Here is a 7,637-nt window from a genome sequence, read left to right as displayed (position 1 = left end):
AAGCCAGGCAGCAATGGAAGCAAGGCAATACTGCCGAGTCATACGTAGTGGATGGAGCCATCACCATAGCCTCTCTCTCTCCACCTGCCAGCATCGGCAGCTGAACAATAGAGAGGCTGGCCCATCAAACGCCTGAAGCACTGAACTATAGAGTAGGACCGCAGCCAGGGGGGCCCCTCTATGTGCCTGACAAGTGGAACAACAGAGAAGGACACCAGGCAAGGGATCCCTCTAAGTGCCTGAACAGGGTGGAGCTATGGAGAAAGACTGGCCAAAGAGGCCTTCTGATCGCCAGTTACAAGAGGCTAGAAAAAAGACTCTGATAGGCCATAACTTCTGCCGCAGAGACAGTCCATGTCCCTGCACACTTGGCCCCGCCAGCGTCCCTGAAAGACAAGCAGCTGCACCACCTTCACGCTCAACTCTCACTGGGGCAGAGCTGCCACAGGCAAAAAAAAGTCACTTTGGTAGTGTCCGACTCTTTGCAACCCTGTAGGCTGTGGCCTGCCAGGCTTCTGTGTCAGAGAGGGGGATCTCCAGGCAAGAATATTGGAGCCTACCAGCCAATACTGATTGTCATACCCTTCTAGAGCACTGTATTTCCTACTACCCTAGCTGCCAACCCCCCTGAGACCCTGGTGCTGCCAGAGCCCCTGCGAACTAAGCAGCTGTACCACCTCCACACCTGGCCCTCACAGGGGCAAACCCAAGCCCTCCAGGGCAGCCTCAGGACCTAAACCTCAGTGGATGACCCACATGCAGAGGTAGAAATAAAACCACAATTGAAACCCAGGGGCAGTGTGGCTAAGGAATAAGACCCAAAACCTTCTGACCAGCTGTACAAGTGGCAGATTAAATTCACACGATCAACCAGGCAGACTCTTGTGTCTACGGAATATAGAAAAGGACACAGAGAGCTCCCACAAAAGAAAATGCCCTAGTTCTGATAGCTGTGAACATTGGAGGCAAGAACATATAGGAGTAGTACCAGATTAGAATCTGAGCAACCGCCAAATCAGGTCCAGAGATCAGCACAGTTTTGGAGGGCATCCTAGGAAAGTAAGGTGGACTGTGAGTTCCAGCGCTGGGAGGGACTCTGACAAAAGTGACTCAAGAAAAACCTTTATTATTCTTATTTTTTGACTTGTTCTGTAGATTCTTTTGGAATATTTTCTTTTTTTTTCCTTCTTATCTCCCCTGTTGTAGTTATCGATTTTATTGGCACTAAGAAATCCTATTAAGCTTTTGAGCTTTTTTTAAATTTTAGTTTTACTCTCCCTTAATGCCATAACAAACCACTTGTGGAATCTTCGTTCCTGATTACAGATCAAACCCTGAGCATTTGCAGTGGGAACACTGACTCCAAGACCCTAGACTACCAGAGAACTAACCCTAGGGAGTATCAAATAGTGAGAACTCACACAAAGGAAACCACTTGAATACAAGACCCAGCATCATCCAACCACCAGTAACACCCCGTGCAGGATGCCTCATCTAAACAACAACAACAAAAAAATACAAACAAAATCATCAGCAGACAGGAGTACCACCTCACTCAGCCTTGTTCTCAGAGAAAAAACAAACAAATAAACAAAAGCTCAGCACAAATCTCACCCTATATGAAGCTCACACAAACCACTGGACCAACCTTAGGAGGGCAGAAACAAAAAGGAAGAAAGAATTCAACCTTCTTCAAAGAAAGAATTCAACTTTCCTTAAAGCCTGGGAAAAGGAGACCTCAAACACAATAACTTAACAAAGAAAAAAAATGAAAAGGCAGAGAAATACTGCATGAATGAAGGAACAAACTAGAAACACAGAAGTCCAAATAAAAGAAATAGGAAAATTACGTGAAAAAGAATTCAGAATAATGATAGTAAAGATGATCAAAAACCTTGAAAAAAAAATGGAGAAAATGCAAGAATCAATTAACAAAGACCTAGAAGAATTATAAAATAAGCATACAGAGACAACACAATTACTGAAAATAGCAGAATATCTGAAGCAGAAGAACAAATCAGTGAGCCGGAAGATAAAATGGTAGAAATAAGTTCTGAAGACCAGAAGTAAAAAGAATGAAAAGAGCTGAGGACAGTCTCAGAGACCTCTGGGACCATATCAAAAGCACCAACACTCAAATTATAGTGGTCCCAGAAGAAGAGAAAAAGTAAGGTTATGAGAAAACTTTTGAAGAGATTATAGTTGAAAATTTCCCCAACATGGAAAAGAAAATAGCCAATCAAGTCCAAGAGGCACAAAGAGTCCCATACAGGATAAACCCAAGGAGAAACACACCAAGACACATACTAATCAAACTAAAAAAGACTAAACACAAAGAAAGAATATTAAAAGCAGCAAGGGAGAAGCAACAAGTAACATACAAGGGAAACCTCATACGCTTAACAGCTGTTCTTTCAGCAGAAACTCTGCAGGCCAGATGGGAATGGCAGGACATATTTAAAATACTGAAAGGGAAAAATCTACAACCAAGATTACTGTACCCGACAAGGATATCATTCAAAATTGATGGAGAAATAAATAGCTTTTCAGACAAGCAAAAAGTAACAGAATTCAGTACCACCAAATCAGCTATACAACACATGTTTAACGGACTTGTATACTCAAGAAACTCAACAGAAGTAAGAAGATCTACAAAATCAACCCCAAACAATTAGAAAATGGCAATAGAATCATATATATCAATAATTATTTTAAATGTAAATGAATTAAATGCTCCAACCAAAAGACACAGACTGGCTGAATGAATACAAAAACAAGACCCATATATATGCTGTCTACAAGAAACCCACTTCAGACCTCAAGACACATATAGACTGAAAGTGACAGGATGGAAAAATATATTCCATGCAAATGGGAAGCAAAAGAAAACTAGAGTAGCAATCCTCATATCAGACAAAATAGACCTTAAAATAAAGAAGATTACAAGAGATAAGAAAGGACACTACATAATGATCAAGGGATCAATCCAAGAGGAATCCATAACAATTGTAAATATCTATGCACCAAACATAGGAGCACCTCAATGCATAAGACAAACACTATAGACATAAAAGGAGAAATTGACAGTAACACCATAATACTAGGAGACATTAACACCCCACTCACACCAATGGACAGATCATCAAAACAGAAAATGAACAGGGAGACACAAGTCTTATATGATACATTAGATGAGACAGATCTCATTGATACTGTCAGGACATTCCATATAAATGCAGAAGAATACACCTTCTTTTAAAGTGTACATAGCATATTCTCCAGGAAAGGCCACATCTTGGGTCACAAATCAAACCTCAGTAAATTTAAGAAAATTGAAATCATGTCAAGCATCCTCTCTGACCACAACACTATAAAACTAGATATCAATTACAAGGAAAAAAATGTAGGAAACACAAGCACATGGAGATTACACAACATGTTTCTAAATAACCAACAGGTTACTGAAGAAATCAAAAGGGAAATAAAAAAATTTCTAGGAAAAAATGACAATGAGAACACAACAATCAAAACTTATTTTGATGCAGCAAAAGTAGTTCTAAGAGGGAAATTTATAGCAATACAATCCTACCTCAAGAAATAAGAAAAACATTGAATAGACAAGCTAACTTTACACCTAAAGCAACTGGAGAAAGAAGAAGAAAACAATCCCAAAATTAGTAGAAGGAAAGAAATCATAAAGATCTGAGCAGAAATAAATGAAAAGAAATGAATGAAACAATAGTAAAGATTAATAAAACTAAAAGCTGGTTCTTTGAGAAGATAAACAAAATTGACAAACCCTTAACCAGACTCATCAAGAAAAAGAGAAGAATCAAATCAACAAAATTAGAAATGAAAAAGGAGAGGTTACAAAATACAATGCAGAAATACAAAAGATTATAAGAGGCTATTATGAACAACTATATGGCAATAAAATATAAAACCTGGAAGAAATGGACAGTTTCTTAGAAAAGTTCAATCTTCTAATAATGAACCAGGAAGAAATAGATATTATAAACAACCCATTACAAGCACTGAAATTGAAGCTGTGATCAAAAATCTCCCAAAAAACCAAAAAGCCCAGGACCAGATGGTTTCACAGATGAATCCTATCAAACATTAAGAGAAGAGTTAATGCCTATCCTTCTAAAACTCTTTCAAAAAACTGCAGAGGAAGGAACACTTCTAAATTCATTCTATAAGGCCACCATCACCCTGATACCAAAACCAGACAAAGACAACACAAAAAAAGAAAACTACAGGCCAGTATCAGTGATGAACATAGACACAAAAATCCTCAACAAAATTTTAGCAAACAGAATTAAGCAACACATCAAAAAGCTCATACACCATGATCAAGTTGGGTTTATTCCAGGGATGCAAGAATTCTTCAATACATGCAAATCAGGAGGAGGAGCCAAGAGGGCGGAGGAATAGGACGGGGAGACCACTTTCTCCCCTACAAATTCATCAAAAGTACAATTGAACGCAGAGCAAATTTCACAAAATAACTTCTGATCGCTAGCTGAGGTCATCAGGCGCCCAGAAAAGCAGCCCATTGTCTTAGAAAGGAGGTAGGACAAAATATAAAAGATAAAAAGAGAGACAAAAGAGCTAGAAGGGAGTCTTAATAGAGGAAGTTTCCAAACACCAGGAAACCGTCGCACTGGAGGGTCTGGGGGAAGTTTTTGAGTCTCAGAGGGCAGCCTAACTGGGAGGAGAAAAATAAATAAAACCCACAGATTACGTGCCTAAAAGCAACTCCCAGCAGAAAAGTACCCCAGATGCCCGCATCCGCCACCAGCAAGTGGGGGCGGAACGGAGAGGAGCGGGCGGCATTGCTTAGGGTAAGGACCGGGCCTGAGTGCCCTGAGGACAATTGGAGGGAGCTTTTGTGAGTTACCAACTTAAACTGTGGGACAGCAAAAGAGAGAGAAAAATTAACCGGCCAGAACACACTGCCGGCCATTCACAGAACAAAGGGACCGAGCAAGTCCAGAGGAGCTAGCCGGCTGCAGACCGGCCCAGCCCCGCCGGAGGCAGGAGGCAGGGGGGAGGGGAAAGGGGCAGGCTCGGCCCCAAGGACTGCATCCCCTACCACACTGCAAACAGGCCTCCAGTTTCTAACTAAAGACTTCCTGAGATTCTGGATGGTCGACATCCGCCAGGAGGGTCGCGGCGAGACACAGGGCGCAGGCACCCGACCGGCGCGGGCGGGGACTGGGGCTGGGGACGCGGAGGGGAGAAGGCACACACACCTGACTGGCGCGGGCGGAAACTGAGGCTGGGACTGGGGAGGGGAGAAGGCGCACTGCACCCGGGGAGAGTGCGCCGGTCAAGCTCCTGGCTGCCCGAGCTGCTTGAGCAGGGTAAGGCACAAAACGCAGGCGCAGCCAAGTCCGAGCTTCTGTGGAACACCCGAGGGCTGGAACCGCGCGCAGTGCAGGGCACTCTCCATATAGAGCAGCTGGGAGCCTGAGCAGCGTAGACAGGGAAAGCAGCGCCCATCCCTCCCCACAGCGCGAGGAAACTAGCGAACCTGAACAAGAGATCACCTCCGCCCGCCTGTGTCAGGGCGGAAATTAGACACTGAAGAGACCGGCAAACAGAGGCCAAATAAACAAAGGGAACCGCTTCAGAAGGGACTTTCAACAGATTAAAATCCCTGTAGATAAAACTGACTACAGCGGAAGGGGCCTACAGATATCGAGAAGTTTAAGCTGGAATGAGTAGCTACTGAAACTGAACAGAACCCACACTGACTGCAACAGCTGCAGAGAAATTCTTAGATATATTTTTACTTTTTTTTAATTAAAATTTTTTTTTCTTTTCTTTCTTATTTTTTCTCTTTTATTTTCTTTTAAAATTCCGTATTACTCCATTATGCCTTAACTTTCATTTTCATAGATTTTTATGATTTTTTTAATTAGGAAAAAAATTTTTTTTCTTGTTTTCTTTTATCTTTACTTTTTTATTTTTTTTCTCTTATTTCCTTTAAAAGTCCTCTATTACTCCTCTACTACTTCTTAATTTTCATTTTCATTTCACTATAACCTTGCAAAAAAAAGAGAAGCCCTATTTTTAAACTGAACTTCATATATATTTCTAAAATTTTTTCTGTTTTTGTTTTTAATATTGTATTTTTAAGAGTCTAAACTCTACTCTAGATTTTTAATCTTTGTTTTTCAGTATGTGATACAGATTTTGGACATTTAAGAATCCAATATTCAGTCCCCATTTTTATTCAGGAATGTGTTGATTACTCTCTCCCAATTTTGACTCTCAGTTTTCTACCTCAGAACACCTCTATTTCCTCCTTTCCCCTTCTCATCCCAATCCAATTCTGTGACTCTTTGTGGGTGTCTGGGCTATGGAAAACACTCTGGGAACAGACAACTGTGTAGATCTGTCTCTCTCGAGTCCCCCTTTTTCTCCTCCTGCTCATCTCTATCTCCCTCCTCCCTCTCCTCTTTTTCATGTAACTCTGTGAAACTCTCTGGGTGTCCCTCATGGAGAAGAATCTTTTCACCATTAACCTAGAAGTTTTATTATCAGCACTGTATAGTTGGAGAAGTCTTGAGACTACTGGAAGAATAAAACTGAAATCCAGAGGCAGGAGACTTAAGCCTAAAACCCGAGAACACCAGAAAACTCCTGACTACACGAAACATTAATAAGAGACCGTCCAAAAGCCTCCATACCTACACTGAAACCAACCACCACCCAAGAGCCAGTAAGTTTCAGAGCAAGACATACCACGCAAATTCTCCAGCAACATAGGAACATAGCCCTGAGCATCAACATACAGGCTGCCCAAAGTCACACCTAACACATAGACCAATCTCAAAACTTATTACTGGGCACTCCATTGCACTCCAGAGAGAAGAAATCTAGGTCCCTGCACCAGAACACTGACGCAAGCTCCCCTAACCAGGAAACCTTGACAAGCCAATCGTCCAACTCCACCCATTGGGTGAAACCTGCACAATAAAAAGGAACCACAGACCTCCAGAATACAGAAAGCCCACTCCAGACACAGCAATCTAAACAAGATGAAAAGGCAGAGAAATACCCAGCAGGTAAAGGAACATGAAAAATGCCCACCAAGTCAAATAAAGAGGAGGAGATAGGGAATCTACCTGAAAAAGAATTTAGAATAATGATAATAAAAATGATCCAAAACCTTGAAAACAAAATGGAGTTACAGATAAATAGCCTGGAGACAAGGATTGAGAAGATGCAATAAATGTTTAATAAAGACCTAGAAGAAATAACAAAGAGTCAATTAAAAATGAATAATGCAATAAATGAGGTCAGAAACACTCTGGAGGGAACCAAGAGTAAATAATGGAGACAGAAGATAGGATAAATGAGGTAGAAGATAAAATGGTGGAAATAAATGAAGCAGAGAGGAAAAAAGAATCAATGGAAATGACGACAACTTCAGGGACCTCTGGGACAATGTGAAATGCCCGAACATTTGAATCATAGGAGTCCCAGAAGAAGAAGACAAAAAGAAAGGCCATGAGAAGTTACTCGAGGAGATAAAAGCTGAAAACTTCCCTAAAATGGGGAAGGAAATAGCCACCCAAGTCCAAGAAACCCAGAGAGTCCCAAACAGGATAAACCCAAGGCGA

Source organism: Odocoileus virginianus, chromosome X (genome assembly GCF_023699985.2).
Source record: "Odocoileus virginianus isolate 20LAN1187 ecotype Illinois chromosome X, Ovbor_1.2, whole genome shotgun sequence".
Taxonomy (NCBI): domain Eukaryota; kingdom Metazoa; phylum Chordata; class Mammalia; order Artiodactyla; family Cervidae; genus Odocoileus; species Odocoileus virginianus.
This window is presented reverse-complemented; position numbering follows the sequence as displayed.